At 44.6% G+C, this 19,517-nt stretch overlaps 1 protein-coding gene across 1 annotated transcript in view; it reads right to left on the bottom strand.

Annotated features, from left to right (window-relative positions):
• The window catches only part of CASP7 (caspase 7), a 108,669-nt gene extending 105,714 nt beyond the window's left edge, over nucleotides 1–2,955 (bottom strand). Inside the window, exon 1 of the mRNA XM_082268337.1 lies at nucleotides 2,890–2,955. The gene's annotated coding sequence lies outside the window, so the exon portion shown is untranslated. The remainder of the gene's footprint in view (nucleotides 1–2,889) is intronic.
• Nucleotides 2,956–19,517: the final 16,562 nt, after the last annotated feature.

Raw genomic sequence — 19,517 nt, 5'->3', positions numbered from 1 at the left:
CGCAGCCTATTTCTGGCAATCGCTCTGTTCAAGTCAGTGCAATGTCGACTTGCGGAAAAGTAGTTCCTGCGCTACTTTTGGCGATTTTGGGTGCAACTTGCATAATTATCTCTGCATGAAGCCGCACGGATGTCTTCCAAGTCGCACTGACATGCGGCTTTGAAATCTAGTTGCCACCTCATCCCTTTAAACCTGAACACACATTAATTACACAGGTTCTGAGGCTAATTAAGGTGGTAATTAAACTCACTTGGTGCCTTATCTGCATTAAATCAGCCTCAGAACCCGTGTAATTCACATGTGTTCAGGGATGAGGTGGCAACCCTACTTTGAAATTGTGCGATTTCAGATGAAGTAACACGATTTCAAAGCCATCCATTTTTAAACAGGGGTTTTATCTGAAAATCAAATGAAGTTGGGTGGGGAAATTGCATTCAATCGATAGCCTGGAAGAGAGATTCACCTATCCACGCTATTTATAGATTCGCCCATCCGCGCTACTTATAGATTCGCCCATCCGTGCCACTTATGGATTCGCCCATCCGTGCCACTTATGGATTCGCCCATCTGTGCTACTTATAGATTCGCCCATCCGCGCTACTTATAGATTCGCCCATCCGCGCTACTTATAGATTCGCCCATCCGCGCTACTTATAGATTCGCCCATCCGCGCTACTTATAGATTCGCCTATCCGCGCTACTTATAGATTCGCCCATCCGCGCTACTTATAGATTCGCCCATCCGCGCTACTTATAGATTCGCCCATCTGTGCTACTTATAGATTCGCCCATCCGTGCCACTTATGGATTCGCCCATCCGTGCCACTTATGGATTCGCCCATCCGCGCTACTTATAGATTCGCCCATCCGCGCTACTTATAGATTCGCCCATCCGCGCTACTTATAGATTCGCCCATCCGCGCTACTTATGGATTCGCCCATCCGTGCCACTTATGGATTCGCCCATCCGTGCTACTTATGGATTCGCCCATCCGTGCTACTTATGGATTCACCCATCCGTGTTACTTATTGATTCGCCCATCCGTGCCATTTAAAGTTTCACCCATAAATGCCATTTATAGATTTGCCCATCCATCCATGCTATTTATAGATTCGCTCATCCATGCTATTTATAGATTCGCCCATCAAGATTCGCCCTACATTGAAATTGTGCGATTTTTAAATGAAGTCGCACGATTTCAAAGACGCCGATTTTTAAACCGGGTCTTAATCTGAAAATCAAATGAAGTTGGGTGGGGAAATTGCATTCAATTGATAGTCTGCAGGAGAGATTCGCCCATCCATGCTATTTATAGATGCGCCCATCTGTGCTATTTAAGGATTCACCCATCCATGCCATTTAAAGATTCGCCCATCCATGCCATTTAAAGATTCACCCTACATTGAAATTGTGCGATTTCAAATGAAGTCGCACAATTTCAAAGACGCCGATATTTAAACGGGGTCCTTATCTGAAAATCAAATTAAGTTGGGTGGGGAAATTGGATTCAAATCCATAGTCTGCAGGAGAGATTCGCTCATCCATGCCATTTAAAGATTCACCCATCCATGTCATTTATAGAGTCGCCCATCCATGTCATTTAAAGATTCGCCCATGCATGCCATTTAAAGATTCGCCCTACATTGAAATTGTGCGATTTCAAATGAAGTCGCACAATTTCAAAGACGCCGATATTTAAACGGGGTCTTAATCTGAAAATTAAATGAAGTTGGGTGGGGAAATTGCTTTCAATCGATAGTCTGCAGGAGAGATTCCCTCATCCATGCTATTTATAGATTCGCCCATCCATGCTTTTTATAAATTTGCCCATCCACGCTATTTAAAGATTTGCCCATCCACGCTATTTAAAGATTTGCCCATCCACGCTATTTAAAGATTTGCCCATCCACGCTATTTAGTGTGGATGGTGGAATCAAGAGAAGTCTTAGTGTATGACCAGCTTACAGTCTGAGCTCCAGCTTTGTACAATGATGCAGTACTGAAGCCAGCGGATCAGCACGAGAACCAGAGGACTAGTATTCCCACAATGGGGGGGGGGGGGGGGAGCAACCTTTCTTTGCCGATTAGAAATTGGCTATTAAGGGGCTCATCAGTTATAAACCAAATCGACCCGAAACAACTATGGTTGCCACCTCATCCCTTTAAAGCAGGAGGACACATTACACAGGTTCTGAGGCTGATTAAGGTGGTAATTAAACTCACTTGGTGCCTTATGTGCATTATATCAGCCTCAGACCCTGTGTAATTAACGTGTCCTGGATTTAAGGGATGAGGGAGCAACGCTAGAACCGACCTGGCGACCACCCCCCCCCCCCCCAGACAGGATCTACAACACCCAAGACAGGGCAGTTAGTGCATGTCCTGGGAGTAGGGTTGCCACCTCATCCCTTTAAACCAGGACACCCAGTCACACAGATGGCTGATTAAGGTGGTAATCAAACTCACTTGGTGCTTTATGTGCATTATATCAGCCTCAGACCCTGTGTAATTAACGTGTCCTGGATTTAAGGGATGAGGGAGCAACGCTAGAACCGACCTGGCGACCACCCCCCCCCCCAGACAGGATCTACAACACCCAAGACAGGGCAGTTAGTGCATGTCCTGGGAGTAGGGTTGCCACCTCATCCCTTTAAACCAGGACACACAGTCACACAGATGGCTGATTAAGGTGGTAATCAAACTCACTTGGTGCTTTATGTGCATTATATCAGCCTCAGACCCTGTGTAATTAATATGTGTCCTGGATTAAAGGGATGAAGTGGCAACCCTAGCTGGGAGTAGCACCTGCATCAGGCACAGGAAGGGTTAACGATATTCAATCATCAGACAATATCGGTTAATAATAAAGTAATTTTTACGTGTATTACCTCTCCCCGATCGCTGCTTCCAATTCCTCGCCTTTCTGTCAGACTTCTCCAAGTTTCATTTTGGAGGCTCCGCCCATGTAGGAAGTTTGTAGAGTTTGTGACTTCTTCCTCCCCCCACCCCCTCCTCACCGAGGAGAGCGCGGGCTTTGTCCATAGACCTCATACAGAGGGATACGTGACAAAGGCTTGTCCTGAAAATTTGGATGTTAGTGCAAATAAAAAAAAAAAAGTACCCAATTGTATTCTGCTACAAAGGATACAAAGAAGAAACATTGTAGAATCTGGAGAGCGGCGACCAATCAGAGCGAAGCCCTGAGCGATTTTCAATGCATTCTACATGAACTTAGAGCGCAGCGAGAGAACCGAGACACGGGACCAAACACGGGGTGGGGGTGATTATTGGGGAGACCACAAGATCAGTGTCAGGGTCCAGTATAGAACTACAAGTCCCAGTGTCGAGATCTCAGCACACAGCCAATGTGGAACTACAAGTCCCAGTAGTCCTAGTGTCCAGAGAGCAGCACAGAGCTAATATGGAACTACAAGTCCCAGCAGTCCTAGTGTCCAGAGAGCAGCACACAGCCAATATGGAACTACAAGTCCCAGCAGTCCTAGTGTCCAGAGAGCAGCACAGAGCTAATATAGCGCTACAAGTCCTGGTGTCCAGAGAGCAGCACACAGCCATTATGGAACTTCAAATCTCAGAAGTCCCAGTGTCAAGATAGCAGCACACAGCAAACATAGAACTACAACTCCCCGTGTCTAATTCAGTGTTTCTCAAATCCAGTCATCAGGGCACACTAACAGGCCAGATTTTAAGTATTACCTTGGGGAGATGCAGACTAGAGTACTGCAATCACTGAGCAGCAAATTATATCACCTGTGATGTATTTCAGTTATCTTGCAGACCTGGCCTGTTAGTGGGTCCTGAGGACCAGAGTTGAGAAACACTGGTCTAATTAGCAGCATGTAGCTAACATGGAACTACAAGTCCCAGCAGTCCCAGTGTCCAGATAGAAGCACACAGCCAACACTGAGCTGTGAGACCTGGTGTACAGATAGCAGCACACAGTCAATATGGAACGGCAAGTCTCAGTGTCCAACTAGCAGCTCAAAGCCAACTCAACTACAAGTCCCAGCAGTCACAGGGTCCAGCAGCATAGGAACAATATGGAACTATAGGTCCCAGTCACTAGCTAGCAGCACAGAGACAATTTGGAACTACAAGCTTCAACAGTCCCAGTGCTCAGATTGAGCATCACATAGCCAACACAGAACTACAACTCCCAACAGTCCCAGTGTCCAGAGAGCAGGACACAGCCGATTCAGAACTACAAGTACCAGAAGCCCCAGTGTCCAGATAGCAGAACACAGACAATGCAGAGCTACCAGACCCAGTGTCAAGGGAGCAACACACAGCCAATATGGAACTACAAGTCCCAGTATCCTATTAGCAGCACACAGCAAACATGGAACTACAAGTCCCAGTGTAAAGAGAGCCACACAGAGCAGATATGAAACTACAGGTCCCAGTGTCCAGATAGCAGCACAAGTCAATATAGAGCTACAAGTCCCAGCAGTCCCAGTGTCCAGATAGAAGCACACAGCCAACACTGAGCTGTAAGACCTGGTGTACAGATAGCAGCACACAGTCAATATGGAACGGCAAGTCTCAGTGTCCAACTAGCAGCACAAAGCCAACTCAACTACAAGTCCCAGCAATCCCAGTGTCCAGATAGGAGCACACAGCCAACATGGAATTACGTGTCTTAGCAGTCACATTTACTAACCATGGGACATGCAAACTCTGGTGCACCTCTGCATAGAAACCAATCAGCTTCCAGGTTTTATTGCCAAAACTTAAAACTGAGTTCCACCCAAAAGTTCCACCCTCTTGCATACCACATTTGGCATGTCATTTTTTTTGGGGGGGGGGGAGCAAGTACGTAGCTTTGACACGTACCCAGCTCCCACTTCCGTTCCGAGCGCCGCGGTGCCCCAAGCTGAAGTTCTCCTCTCTTCCTCCCTCCCTGCAATCTTCTGGGACATGTCACAGGTCCCAGAACATTCCCTGGTCATTAGGATAGCGCAGTTCGACTCGCGCATGTGAAGTGTGTACCCAGCTGTGAATCCGCAAGCTGTCACAGCCAGGTGCCCACACTTGTGATGCCTGCACCGGGAAGAGGCCGGGGAGAGATCCGAGGGTTTGGGCGGCCACATCACTGGATCCTGGGACAGGTGAGTGTGTGTTTATTAAAAGTCAGCAGCTACACTTTTTGCTGATTGGCTCCCATGCACAGCTGCACTAGATTCAAAGTGTTCCAGTTTAAAGCAGAGTATGTTTTTTTGATAAAAAATACTGCCCAAATAGTGATCCTTAGCCCTTAATATCCCATAGCCAATCCCGTAGTTAATAGTTTTATATGTTTTGATTTATCAGAAATTCCTACTTTTAAAATCCTTTGCTGAGTGCTGGGATTATACGAAGCCGCAGTGTATAGATGTCTTCCCTTCTTCCTGGTTTGAGCTAATTGTGTATTCAGAATGCGGCGCGAAATCTCGCGCATGCGCAGTACTATGCGATCGGTTTCCATATCATCGCGTCATTTCCTTTTTGAAAATAACACGAGGAGAGGAGCGGCCGGCCGCCTACGTCACTGCCCATTGCCTTCTGGGAGTGATGAGTAAGAGCTCCCAGGACGCATTGCAGAACAGGAAGTGACGGTGCGGGCCGTGGCCGGAGAGGGAGGAAGTGGAAGAAAGGTGAGTATATTTTCTTCTGAATCAAGGTAAGTAAAAAAAAAAAAAAAAAAATCGGGACTATAGAAATAGTTTTTCAGGTTACACTCAGCAAGCGGATGGCACAAAATCGAATGTGACGAGTTTCAGGCCGGAACCCCGCTTTAAGTAATTCTACCCCACAGTGTCCAGATAGCAGAACAGCCAATATAGAACTACAAGTCCTAGCAATCCCAGTGTCCAGATAGCAGCAATCTGCCAATGCAGAACTACAAGTACCAGCAGTTCTAGACTCCTTCTAATGGGACCCTGCAAACCATGAGTTTCTCTGTGCCCATCACTGCAGTAACATTCATTGGATGAATGTCCCACATACGTGCAGGCTGGACAAATGTTCCTCATATTATCTGTAGTAAATTAATTCCTATGACTGGTAATTCCATCTAGTGGTCAAAATGTGCCCTATTTTCTCATTGACAAAATTCAGAAAAATGTACTGCATTTTGGCCACAAGATGGAGCTGACGATCATAGAAATTAATCTATTACAGAAAACATGGGAAATATTTGTTCAGCCTGCATATATGTGTGTGACATTCGTCCAACAAATGTTTTATAAATAGGCCCTTAAATGTATTATTTTCTCTGAATACAGAGCTGTAAATTTGTATGTGGAGTTCATCAGTCAGAGACCTGAGCCCAAATTCCCAGTCCCAAGGTGTCTGTCTATATCAGGGTTGGCCTGGGCCGAGGGTCAGGGAGGCAATTGCCCCACAGGCTGCTCTGATGCCCTGTTAAAAGGCCACACTGCTTCTGCCAGAAGTGATTGGCCAGGAAATGTGGGGAAGATGAAAACAAAACACTACACAGGGATCACAGGAAGGAATTGGGAAGAGAGTTGGCTGGATTACAAAGAGTGGGGATCTCTCGCTGTAACACAGCTTGGATCGAAAATTCCATCCACTGTCAAACAAAGTTTCACCTCCTGGTCCAGATGCTATGGTAGCACACTGGTTCAATTTCGGAGCCGGTCCAGGGCTTTGTTTGATAGCGGCTGGCATTTCAGCTTTGAGCAGTGTCACAGCGGGAGATCCCCTCCCCTCCCCTCCTGACTCTTCTCTGTGATCCCCGTATACTGATAGGCTGCATTGATGGGCACTGATGAAGCGGCACTGATAGGCTGCATGGATGGCTGCAGATGAGGCAGCACTGATGGGCACTGATAAGCTGAACTCATGTGCACTAAAAAGGCTGCACTTATAAGGCCGCACTGATATGCTGAACTGATGGGCACTGATATGCTGCCCTGGTGGGCACTGATGGGCACTGATGGGGCTGTACTGATGAGGCTGCAATGATGGGTACTGATGAGGCTGCACTAATAGGCACTAATAGGCACTGTTGAGGCTGCACTGATGAGGCAGCACTGATGGGCACTGATGAGGCGGCACTGATAAGCTGCACTGATGAGGCTGCACTGATAAGGCAGCACTAATATGCTGCACTGATGACCACTGATGTGGCTGTATTGATGGCCACCAGAGATGTATAGTAACGAAGTAGAACTACTTAAGTACTGTACTTAAGTACCGAAATGCGGTATCTGTACTTTCCTAGAGTAGAATTTTTTTCTCCTACTTCTACTTTTACTTCACTACATTTTTTCGATGATTTCGATACTTCTACTCAAGTATTTTTTTTTTGTGCTGCATAGTTACTCGTTACTTTTAAAAAAATTACCACTGCCAGAACAGTAGATGGCAGGTTGCATAAAGCTCAAAAAAATGTGTATAATGTCATTTGTAAATCAGCGCATACGAAAATAAAGGCTGTGTATAATAAAAGCTGCTATACCAAATCTTTCCAATAAAAAGAAAATATGAAACAAACAAATAAATGGTGCTACAGCGCTTAAAGTGCATCAAGAAACTACTAACAAACACAGGTTAATCATTTGAATAAATCATTTGAAATAATAAAAACAATATGATGTTCAAACTTTTGACTTATTTCTTTAATAACTACATAACACAGTACTTCTACTTCTACTTTCAGTACTTGAGTAGAATTTTTTTTTCAAAACTACTGGTACTTTTTACTTTTAGTACTTAAGTAGCAAATTTTTTGAAAAAACTACTTGCAATACTTAAGTAAAAAAAATGTTGAATACTTTAGTACTTCTACTTAAGTAACTTTTTCTGTGAGCACTTCCACTTCTACTCAAGTAATTTTTTGATCGAGCACTTGTACTTTTACTCAAGTAGAAATTTCGAGTACTTTATACAAGTCTGATGGCCACTGATGGGTTTTGATAAGCTGCACTGATTAGGCTGCACTGATAAGGCAGCACTGATATGCTGAACTGATGGGCACTGATATGCTGCCCTGGTGGGCACTGATGGGCACTGATGGGGCTGTACTGATGAGGCTGCAATGATGGGTACTGATGAGGCTGCACTAATAGGCACTGTTGAGGCTGCACTGATGAGGCGGCACTGATGAGGCAGCACTGATAAGCTGCACTGATGAGGCTGCACTGATAAGGCAGCACTAATATGCTGCACTGATGACCACTGATGTGGCTGTATTGATGGCCACTGATGGGTTTTGATAAGCTGCACTGATTAGGCTGCACTGATAAGGCAACACTGATATGCTGCACTGATGGGGCTGCACTGATGGGCACTGATGAGGCTGTATTGATGGCCACTGATAAGCTACTTGATGGGCACTGATGAGGCTGCACTGATAAGGTGGCACTGATATGCTGTACTGATGGGCATTGATATGCTGCACTGATGGGCACTGATAGAGCTACACTGATCATCAGGGCACTGATGATCAGTGTAAATGTCCCCTGTCAAAGGAAAGCAACCTGCATTTGGGGTGTCCTGAACTTTGCATTGACACCTGCTGCAGATCACAAGGGCAGTGTGATAAACGCGCAGGGAACGCAGTGCTGGAAAACTGTCAGTGGGCCTTGAGAGAGTTCACTGCTCCACCTTCCCAGGCTGCATAGAACTGCTTCCTAGTGTCCTCTAGGGTCATTCACACTAGAATGTGGTGCGGGAATCTTACGCAAATCGCACTGCACACAACTGCATGTGAATTACATGTAATTCCTAGAGCGAAAGGGCCTTTACTGTGGTTCTCTGCTGGGGCTACCTGAGTCCTAATCAAGTGACAGTTACTATGTTTGCTGCTTTGGCAGATTGGTAATCTTTGAGCTTATATATTTTTTTGATATTTAATTTACTCTACTTTTACCTCTGTGGATCTGAGTGCATGGATTTTTTTTGTGTATTTTTCGGGGTGGTAAAATTAGAATCCCCAGCCACTTGCTGGGGATTCAAATCTGTCTTTCATTCCCTTAATCCGGGTACACACGGGCCAAAAATCCTCCCGAAACAGCCAGTTTAGCAGGAACCGTCTGACTTTTAGCCCATGTGTACAGCTCCCTGTCTGACAGAAGCCAGTCCCAGGAGCATGCTGGAAAACCAGCATCCAATCAGTGCTCACAGCCAATGTGTGTCCTGGAGTGGGGGGCCATCCCCTGTTCTAACACAATAGCTACAATTGCTGTACTAACATCAGATGTGTTAGTATGGCGATCTGTACGTTTTTTTTCTTTCAGCCCGCTGGGTTCGGACCATTCATTGAACCATGTCCATAGGTGTGCCCGATGTGCCTGGCCCCCCACACACCCCATGATGCGCCAATTCCCCCTGCTACCTGGCCTCCTTCCCGTCTGCAGCTCTGCTGGCTTCCCTCCTTTCCTGATGGCTTCTGCAACCAGTGATGTCATCTGGCCCCATTCCAAACAAAGTGGCTGGAATAATTAAAAAAAAAAAAACCTCCGTGGGGTTCCCCCCATAATTCATACCAAGCCCTTCAGGTCAAAGTGTGAGGTCCCCTAGATATCCAGACCTGTCCCGTGCAGTCTGGAAAGCCATGCCCTCAACATGGGGTGGGAGGGGGTACCCATGTTGATGAAGACAAGGGCCTCTTCCCCACAACCCTGGCCCAATGGTTTTGGAGGTCTGCTGGAAGGGTACATATCAGAGTCTGAAAGCCCCATTCAACAATAAGGGGGCGTGCAAATGCCACCCCCACCATGTGAGCAAGGGGTACTCACCTCACAAAAAAATCAATAAGTCAATCAGATTGTCCAGTTCTGCAAATCTGCATTAACCACTTAAGCCCCGGAAGATTTTACCCCCTTCCTGACCAGGGGGTTTTTGCGATTTTTTACTGCGTGAATTTAACGGACAATTGCGCGGTCGTGCGATGCTGTACCTAAACGAATTTGACGTCCTTTTTTCCCCACAAACAGAGTTTTCTTTTGGTGGTATTTGATCACCCGTGCGATTTTTACTTTTTGCACTATAAACAAAAAAAGAGCGTAAATTTAGCAAAAACAATATTTTTCACATTTTTTATATGAAATTTCCCCCCAAAAAAATGTAAAAATCTAAATTTTTTAACATTTTTGGCCAATTTGTTTTCTGCTACATATGTTTGGTAAAAAAAATGGCAAAAAGCGTATTTTGATTGGTTTGCGCAAAAGTTATTGCGTTTACTAACTAAGGGAAAGATTTTTGTCATTTTTGGTGATTTTTTTTTTACGCGTAATGGCGGTGATCTGCAATTTTTTTTGCGGTACTGCGACATTGCGGCGGACAGATCGGACCCTTGACTGACATTTTTGACACTTTTGGGGTTACCAGTGACATTACTGCAGTAATCAGTGCTATAAATATGCACTGTTACTGCAAAATGACACTGGTAGTGAAGGGGTTAACTTTATTTGAGAGGGAGGGGTGGTGTGTGTCCCTAGGGGCATGATACTTACTGTGATTGGCTGTGGCTTGAAGTGTAGGAACAATGATCAATGGTCCTATATAGCAGGACCGTATGATCACTGTTTCAACACAGGGGAGAATGACAGGCGGCTTGTTTACATCAGCCGCCTGCCTTTCTCCCTCTGCACCGGCGATCGGCGAGTGACCGGCGGACATCGGGTCCGCCGGTCACACGCACGGACTTGCTGGGGAACGAGCCGGGGCAGGAGCGCGCCTCCGCGGGCGCGCGCTCGCCCGCTATTGGCTCCCAAGCAAGTGACAGGCTAGTGACGTACCGGTATGTCACTTTGCCTGGCCGGGGCTGACTGCCGACGTATATCGTCGTGCGGCGGTCGGCAACCGGTTAAAGTGGTTGAAAAGTTTTTTGTTTTTTAACCGCTTGCCAACCGCCTGCCGCAGATATACTGGCTGACTGGCTCGGTTGCGCGAATCGCTGCACCCATACGTCGCTCCTCGGCATTGGATGCAATTTAAAGTTGTCTAGTTTTTACCTTATATTCTATGGTTTTTGGTAAATCTAAAGTAAAATTGTTCAAGAAAATTGGACATGTATGGCCAGTCTTAGGCTGGCCATACATGTTCAATTTTCTTGAACAATTTTCTGTTAGATTTACCAAAAACCATAAAATACGAGGTCAAAACTAAACAACTTTCAATTGTATCCTATTAGGCAGGCCTTTGTATTACATAGTTTAAGGAAAATTGTACAGAAAATTGTATAATGTATGGCCAGTCTGGTGACTTCCTTACTCCATCCTAAACTGAAAGGAAAAAGTTGGCTAGAAATAGACTTTATTAGCCTGTGTAGAGAAAGAATTTCACATGGCATTCCGGAGACTTGGGCACACAATGTATACATGGTGTATTATCTGTGCATCACCTGTCTGTCACCGGATAGTTGGAAAGTGACATTCCGAGATCACCATCCCCGCTCTATTCTCCTCCGGTGACATCACGGCATCCCGAGTCACAGCTCCAGGCTGAGCCGGTGATAACACAATCACATCTTGTGGCAGAAAGTACAGAGTGACTTCATACGCTGAGCATGTCTCCAGCCTGATCCAGGGAGGGGGGGGGGGGCAGCTTATTTTATCCCAGATTATTCAGCCCAAAGAACCTTCCAGGAGAGCTTATGGTGACATTAACCACTTCTGGACCGGAAGGATTTTCCCCCTTAATGACCAGGCCATTTTTTTGCGATTTGGCACTGCGTTACTTTAACTGACAATTGCGCAGTTGTGCGAAGCTGTACCCAAATAAAATTAATGTCCTTTTTTTCCTACATATAGAGCTTTTTTTTGGTTGTATTTGATCACCTGTGCGATTCTGAAAAAAAAAAAAAAAACAATATTTTTCACTTTCTGCTATATAACATTCCCCAAAAAAAAAAGAAATTTAAAAATAAAATGTTTTCATCCTTTTAGGCCAATTTTTATTCTGCTACGATTTTTATTTTTTACGCTATTAACAAAAAAATAATGGCAATTCTGAAAAAAAAAATATATATATATTTTTCACTTTCTGCTATATAACATTCCCCAAAAAAATTAAAAAATCAAATTTTTTCATCACTTTAGGCCAATTTGTATTCTGCTACATATTTTTGGTATAAAAAATCCCAATAAGTGTATTTTGATTGGATTGCACAAACGTTATCGCGTCTACAAAATAGGGGTAAGATTTTTGTAATTTTTATTTATTATTTTTATTAGTAATGGCGGCGATCAGCAATTTTTTGCAGGGCTGCGACATTGCGGCAAACAGATCGAACCCCTCACTGACATTTTTGACACTTTTGGGGGGACCAGTGACATTACTACAGTAATCAGTGCTAAAAATATGCACTGTTACTGTAATAATGACATTGGCAGGGAAGGCGTTAACCCTTTGATCGCCCCTAGGTTAAGTGTGAGCCTAGAGGAGTGTTTTCTAACTGTGGGGGGAGGGGCTTGTGAAATGAACACAGAGACCTGTGATCCTATATAGAAGGATCACAGGCGTTCTGTGATCTTTTCACAGAGAACAACGGTCTGCTGTGTTTACAACAGCTGACCATCCTTCTCTTTCAGCGGAGAGCGATCATGGGTGCCTGGCGGCAATCGCGGGCGCCGGCCCCGTGGATCCGCATCCCCGCTGACTAGTGGGGACGGGTGCGTGCCTCTGGCGGTTCGCGCAGCCGAGCCAGCCTGCCGCAGTACATCTGCGGTAGGCGGTCAGCATGTGGTTAAAGTGATCCTTTAAAAAATTTGAAAATAATGCCCTCACGTGTCCCACCACTCTGGTTTGTGCCCACTTGAAGAGCAATAACACGAGAAGAATAGTTATGTTGAAGACGTTATGAAGCTTCTCCAAGCCACTTCTTCAGCTCTAATGGGTGTCAGGAAGATACCCCAACACAAAAGTAGCACCAAAACCCTAATCCAATCACCATGAAATACATCAAGGCAGATGTTGGCTGTCCAAGAACAGGAGGTGTGAAAGTTGTGGACCCCCCCTACTCTAGTAGTTACATCATCCTATCCTTGGTGTCTGCATAGGTGTCAATCATTCTAGTTACATGGCTGGAGGTGGGACATTTTGTCTATTTGCTGGAGTAGAGATGTTAAATTGGCATTATACAATATGTGCATGACAGACTGCGCTAAAAGCCTCCGCCCCTGTTCAGGGATGGCTGTTCCAGTTTGACGTAGATAGGCTCTTTCACGACTCTTGCAATGCAGCCCAATGCACCTGCGTTGCAGAAGGTCACCTTGTATGCACCACTGTGTGTGGTGTTCCTAAAAAAAAATAAAAAAAGGTGCAGTTTCCTATGTGCTGAGGGGTGCTAGCAGCCCTTTCGAAAATAATATGCTGACTTTATTGACTTAAAGCTAAACTCCAAGTAAATGGTTACCCTGGTAATGGGCCTGCTCCCACACAGCAAGGGTTACATGCTAATTTTATATTAAGGTAACTTAAAAAAGCAGTTTTGTTTTATCTTATCTCTTGCTCTTGCAGACTTCCTACTGGCTGCAGAACCAGAAGCTTTTCTTTGCTGCACAATTGATAGCAGCTCTCTGATGACATCATGTACAGTGAAAGACCAGAAGTCCACCATTGATGGGGAGGATGGCAAGGTCCTGTCCCCAACCTGGATCATTGGAGAGAATAAGATAGCAATGTCTGCTGGGGAACAAAGAAATTACAAAAGTAAACTTGCCTTTTGGGGCCCATTTAAACGATTGCATTGTGGCTATGTACATGTTACATCAATGCAAAACAACAGATGGTACATGCATTGGTTCACTGTGGTGCCCTTCGTTGTGACACATTCAATTTTCATGACATTTTGGTGCATTGGCAGTCTATTATTTTCAGTGGGCTACCTTAATGCAATGCATGTTAACCTGTGACTTATAAAGATGGGCTCTGTGTTCGCGAACGTAAGAAGTTCGCCTGCCAATGAGCACCCCATAATGCACTGCACTGTTGCAGTGCATTAATTGCTGATGATTGGCCAAAGCATGCACCTGACCTGTATGCTTTGGCCAATCCCAGCACAATGTCCTGTCAGAGCCATGATTGGCCAAAGGCAGGGTGCCTTTAGCCAATCATTGCTCAGGGGCTAAGTCCACGCCCCACACTATATGAGGCTGCTGCTTACATGACAGCCGTATAGTGTGTGACATGAGAAATTAGGCAGGTAGTTAGTGTATAGTGAGTTCAGTCAGTTTAGTGCAGTCAATGTAGTGAACAGGTATACTCCACTTTTAAAATATATGGACATGTTGTTGTCCTGGGTCCCCTCTCAGTGCTCCCCAAGTTTTGTGTCCCTGTCATTTAGGCCCCATGCACACAGGGCGTTTTTGCAGCTGCTGTTAGGAGCGTCAGACTTTTTTTTTCCCAGCTTAGAAACGCCCCTCCATGTTATTCTATGGCCTCATGCACACACAGGGCTTTAAGGAGCTCCAAGTGGCATAGGCGTTTTTAAGCTGCCCCCCCCCCCCCAAATCCATATCAGACCCTTATCCGAGCATGCAGCCTGGCAGGCCAGGACAGGGGAGGGGATTATGTCATCTGTGTCATAAGGGGGCGGGGTCTCCGGGTGATGTCACCGGGAGGTCACGCCCCTAATGGCTATATAATAGGCTGCATGGACCGGAGCCGGCATCCGTTGGAGGAGGACCGGAGGAAGAAGAAAACCAGAGGGGAGAAGACAAGAGGAAGAAGAGCGGAGGAAGAAGAAGAGCGGAGGGGAGAAGACCAGAGCGGAGGGGAGAAGACCAGAGCGGAGGGGAGAAGACCAGATGAAGATTTTTAATAAACTTCTTAAAACGTCTCCTGTCATTTTTTACATACACTGCCTTTTATGGAGTGAATGGATAGGGGTACAATGTACCCCATACCCATTCACATGGGGAGGGGGTCCGGGATCTGGGTGGCTCCCTTGTTAAAGGGGGCTTCCAGATTCCGATAAGCCCCCTGCCCGCAGACCCTCACAACCACCGCCCTGGGTTGTCGGGAAGAGGCCCTTGTCCTCATCAACATGGGGGCAAGGTGCTTTGGGTGGGGGGTGCAGAGCTCCCCCTGCCCCAAAGCACCCACCCCCCCATGTTGAGGGCGTGTGGCCTGGTATGCTCGTCCCCTCCCCTTTGCTGGCCTGCTGGGCTGCATGCTCAGATAAGGGTCTGGTATGGATTTTGGGGGGGACCCCTGCCATTTTTTTGGTATGGGGCTCCCCTCAAATACATACGACACCTAAAGGGCCTGGTTTGGAACCTGGGGGGGGGACCCCACGCTGTTTTTTTCCCATTTTGGCAAGATTTTTAGAGCGCAAGTCGCACCACAAGCCGGATCGTCCTGATCCGACTTGTGCTGCAACTTCCATTCAAATCAATGGCCTGAAAGCTGTATCAATGACGGCTCCTAGGCAACCATTGATTTTGAATGGAGGCAGAAAAAAACCTTGCTAAAAGCCGACGTGGCCAAACGTGCAATAACGCCAATGGAAAAAGCTACTAAAAGCACGTTTTTACAGCTACTTTTGCCTGGTGTTAGAAGTGGCTTTGCAGCTCGTTTTTCTGATGCCCTGTGTGCATAGGGCCTTATGGTTCAGGAGCAGTGCCATGCCAAGCTGACCAAGATTTCCCATAGACGTCAATGTTAAAGACAGGGAGCAGTGCCATGCCAAGCTGACCAAGATTTCCCATAGATGCCTATGAGCACTGAAAGTTGAAAATTGGTCTGGGCAGGAAGGGGGCTAAAGTGCCCTGTATTTAAGGGGTTAAGGGGAACCCTATGACAGAATTTGAAACAAAAAAAGGCTTAGGGTCCCACCAAAATCTATACTATGCCCTTTGCCTGGAATTGACTGGGGGGGGCCTACACCATTTTTTGCATTTTTTCTATCTGGTTTCCTGGGAGCCTGCAGTACATTACAGCCACAAGCAGGTTTAAATTATTTTTTTTCCTTTAGAAATGTCAGTATTGCTGCAGCAGGCTCCATACATGGTACAGATGTGCACATTAAGGGGACCCCCCAGGCACAATAGTTAAAGGAGTTTTTCATTTTTATTGTTTCACTTTAAGCATCATTAAAAAAATCACTGCTCTCTCAAAAACTATAGTTTTAAAAAAATGTTTGCATTGATACAAGTACCCAATTACCCATACACTTTTTATGGCAATATCTTTCATATAAACCTTTAAAATTAGGACTTTTGATTTTTCATGTTCCTGTCCCATAGACTTTAATAGAGTTCGCATGTTCTAGATGTTCTGGTGCAAACCGAACAGGGGGGTCATCCCTAGTAACATAAGCAGCACAAGAATGTATATGTGTACTAAATGTTTCCCTAGAAAAAAAAGAGTATTCAGCCCTTGCAGTTTGGGAAGTGAACCACTGCAAGGGTAACTATGTATTTCACCTGGAGTTCAGCTTTAACATGCTTGCATTAAGGCTGTATCCAACAGCGATCACCAAAGGTAATTGCTGGCTGTGCGAACAGCCACAAATCGCTGCGGCTGTCGGAAACCTGTCATTAAAGTGTAGGAGCTCAGGGGCCACAGCTAGCTGCTCACAGGTGTTGAAAGACACCTGTGCAAATGTAGCCTTAGCTCTCATTCACACTGAACACAGCTTTGAAAATGTGCGACTTCACCTGAACTCGCACGATTTCAAAGCCACATTTCAGTATGTCTTCGGGGGCGACTTGTAAGACATCTGTGCGGGTTCATGCACAGATATCTATTGAAATTGCCCCCGAAGTTGCCAAAAGTAGTGCAGAACCTACTTTTTCGGTATCGGTGCTGCAATGCAAAGACAACGTCGCACTGATTGGGACACTACCATTGCCGGAAATAGGCTGCGATTTGACAGGCAATTTGACCTGTCAAATTTAACCAATGTGAACAGGGGCAAATTCCCAACAATGCGAACACAATCTCAGCCTTTAAACAAATACTGTACCTGTATTCCATAAATGGGTAAAAACAGGGAAGACACTTGTGTGTTTCATACTAAGAAGCTTAGAAATTAATTAAAACTTTTTTTTTTTTTTTTTTTAACTGCTACTGCTGTAAACCTTGTGCAAATTAGTTCTTCATTAAATATGATAAATAAAGAAGTGGCTACCTCTGGATGAGACTGCATTTTGTGTAATAGCTAGTCCATATTCAGAACAAACAAAACCTGGAAAGTGTCAAAGATACATCTTGCTGCATGTCAGAAAGTATAGGGCATTGTTTGGTCTTTTAAAGCGCTAGTATACTGCTTTTTGACACTTTTAACTACAGGTAAGCCTATAATAAGGCTTACCTGTAGGTACAATTAATATCTCCTAAACCGGCACGGTTTGGGAGATATTTTCTTTGAATGCAGCCACTCACGCGAGCGGCGCATGCGCTCTGAAGGTCCGGCGGACCTTCAGCTTCCCTTGGCGGGAGCTTGCCGGAAAATGACTCCCGCGCGCATGCACGGGAGTGACGTCATCGCGGCTCCGGCCACTCACAGCACCGGAGCCGCCGAACCTGCAAGAGACGCGGAGGGATCATGGCAGCGCCCACAGCGGTGTCTGGGTGTCCGTGTCAGGGCTTCATTCTAAGGTAAGTAATACATAATGAGCTAGTATGCGATGCATACTAGCTCATTATGCCTTTGTCTTGCAGGTTTTTTTTTTTTTTTTTCAGGTTTACAACCGCTTTAAATGGTGCGCCTGGGGACAAAAAGCTCAAACAGATACATTTTGATTTAATTTATGCAATTAGTACTTACTTACCATATGCTCAAATTAGCTATTATAGCTGTACATCCCCTATCAATATAATTCTGCTATGCGTCTGTTTATTTGGCAATAACAAAGTAATACATACACTATATTACCAATAGTATTGGGACGCCTGCCTTTACATGCACATGAACTTTAATGGCATCCCAGTCTTAGTCTATAGGGTTAAATATTTAGTTGGCCCACCCTTTGCAGCTATAACAGCTTCAACTCTTCTAGGAAGGCTGTCCACAAGGTTTAGGAGTGTGTCTATGGGAATGTTTGACCATTCTTCCAGAAGCGCATGTGTGAGGTCAGGCACTGATGTTGGACGAGAACACCTGGCTCTAGTTCATCCTAAAGGTGTTCTATCGGGTTGAGGTCAGGACTCTATGCAGGCCAGTCAAGTTCCTCCACCCCAAACTCGCTCATCCACGCTATATTGCCAAAAGTATTTGGCCACCCTTAGTTCCAGTGAAGGGAACTCTTAAGGTGTCAGCATCAGACTTGTATAAAGTACTCGAAATTTCTACTTGAGTAAAAGTACAAGTGCTCGATCAAAAAGTGACTTGAGTAGAAGTGGAAGTGCTCGCAGAAAAAGTTACTTAAGTAGAAGTACTAAAGTATTCAACATTTTTTTTACTTAAGTATTGCAAGTAGTTTTTTCAAAAAAATTGCTACTTAAGTACTAAAAGTAAAAAGTACCAGTAGTTTTGAAAAAAAAAATCTACTCAAGTACTGAAAGTAAAAGTACAAGTACTGTGTTATGTAGTTATTAAAGAAAGAAGTCAAAAGTTTGAACATCATATTGTTTTTTATTATTTCAAATGATTTATTCAAATGATTAACCTGTGTTTGTTAGTAGTTTCTTGATGCACTTTAAGCGCTGTAGCACCATTTATTTGTTTGTTTCATATTTTCTTTTTATTGGAAAGATTTGGTATAGCAGCTTTTATTATACACAGCCTTTATTTTCGTATGCGCTGATTTACAAATGACATTATACACATTTTTTTGAGCTTTATGCAACCTGCCATCTACTGTTCTGGCAGTGGTAATTTTTATAGTTGTAACGAGTAACTATGCAGCACAAAAAAAAAATATCGGAGTAGAAGTATCGAAATCATCGAAAAAATGTAGTGAAGTAAAAGTAGAAGTAGGAGAAAAAAATTCTACTCTAGGAAAGTACAGATACCGCATTTCGGTACTTAAGTACAGTACTTAAGTAGTTCTACTTCGTTACTATACATCTCTGGTCAGCATACCAAGACATTTTGGACAATTTCATGCTCCAAACTTTGTGGGAACAGTTTGGGGATTGCGCCTTCTTGTTCCAACGTGACTGCGCACCAGTGCAAAAAGCAAGGTCCATAAAGACATGGATGAGCGTGTTTGGAGTGGAGGAATTTATTAAAAAATGAACAAAATAAACAAAAAAATAAAATAAAAATATAATACTGGTTAGAAAATTATAAATAAATAAGAATTGGGAAAATAATAGTTAAGGGAGAAGGACAAGAAGTTAGTTAAGAAGATAATTTGGGCCGATTAAGGTAAACTAAGGATTAATAAGAAATCATATAGAAACAAATGTTATTTAAACAAATTCCGTTCTCAGGTTTACACCTGGAGACTTGGGATTGCGGGCAGAATTACTGCGTTTCTGCCCACGATTCCAAATCACACTGCGATAGTGGCAAAATGCACTGAACAGCAAACCACATTGTGCAAAGCTTGTTATCTCTTGTTAGCTCCTGCTCCTTTTTGGACGACAAGCTTCACGC

The sequence above is a fragment of the Pelophylax lessonae genome, assembly GCF_965119305.1.
Source record: "Pelophylax lessonae genome assembly, chromosome: 9".
NCBI classification, from domain to species: Eukaryota; Metazoa; Chordata; class Amphibia; order Anura; family Ranidae; genus Pelophylax; species Pelophylax lessonae.
This window is presented reverse-complemented; position numbering and strand designations above follow the sequence as displayed.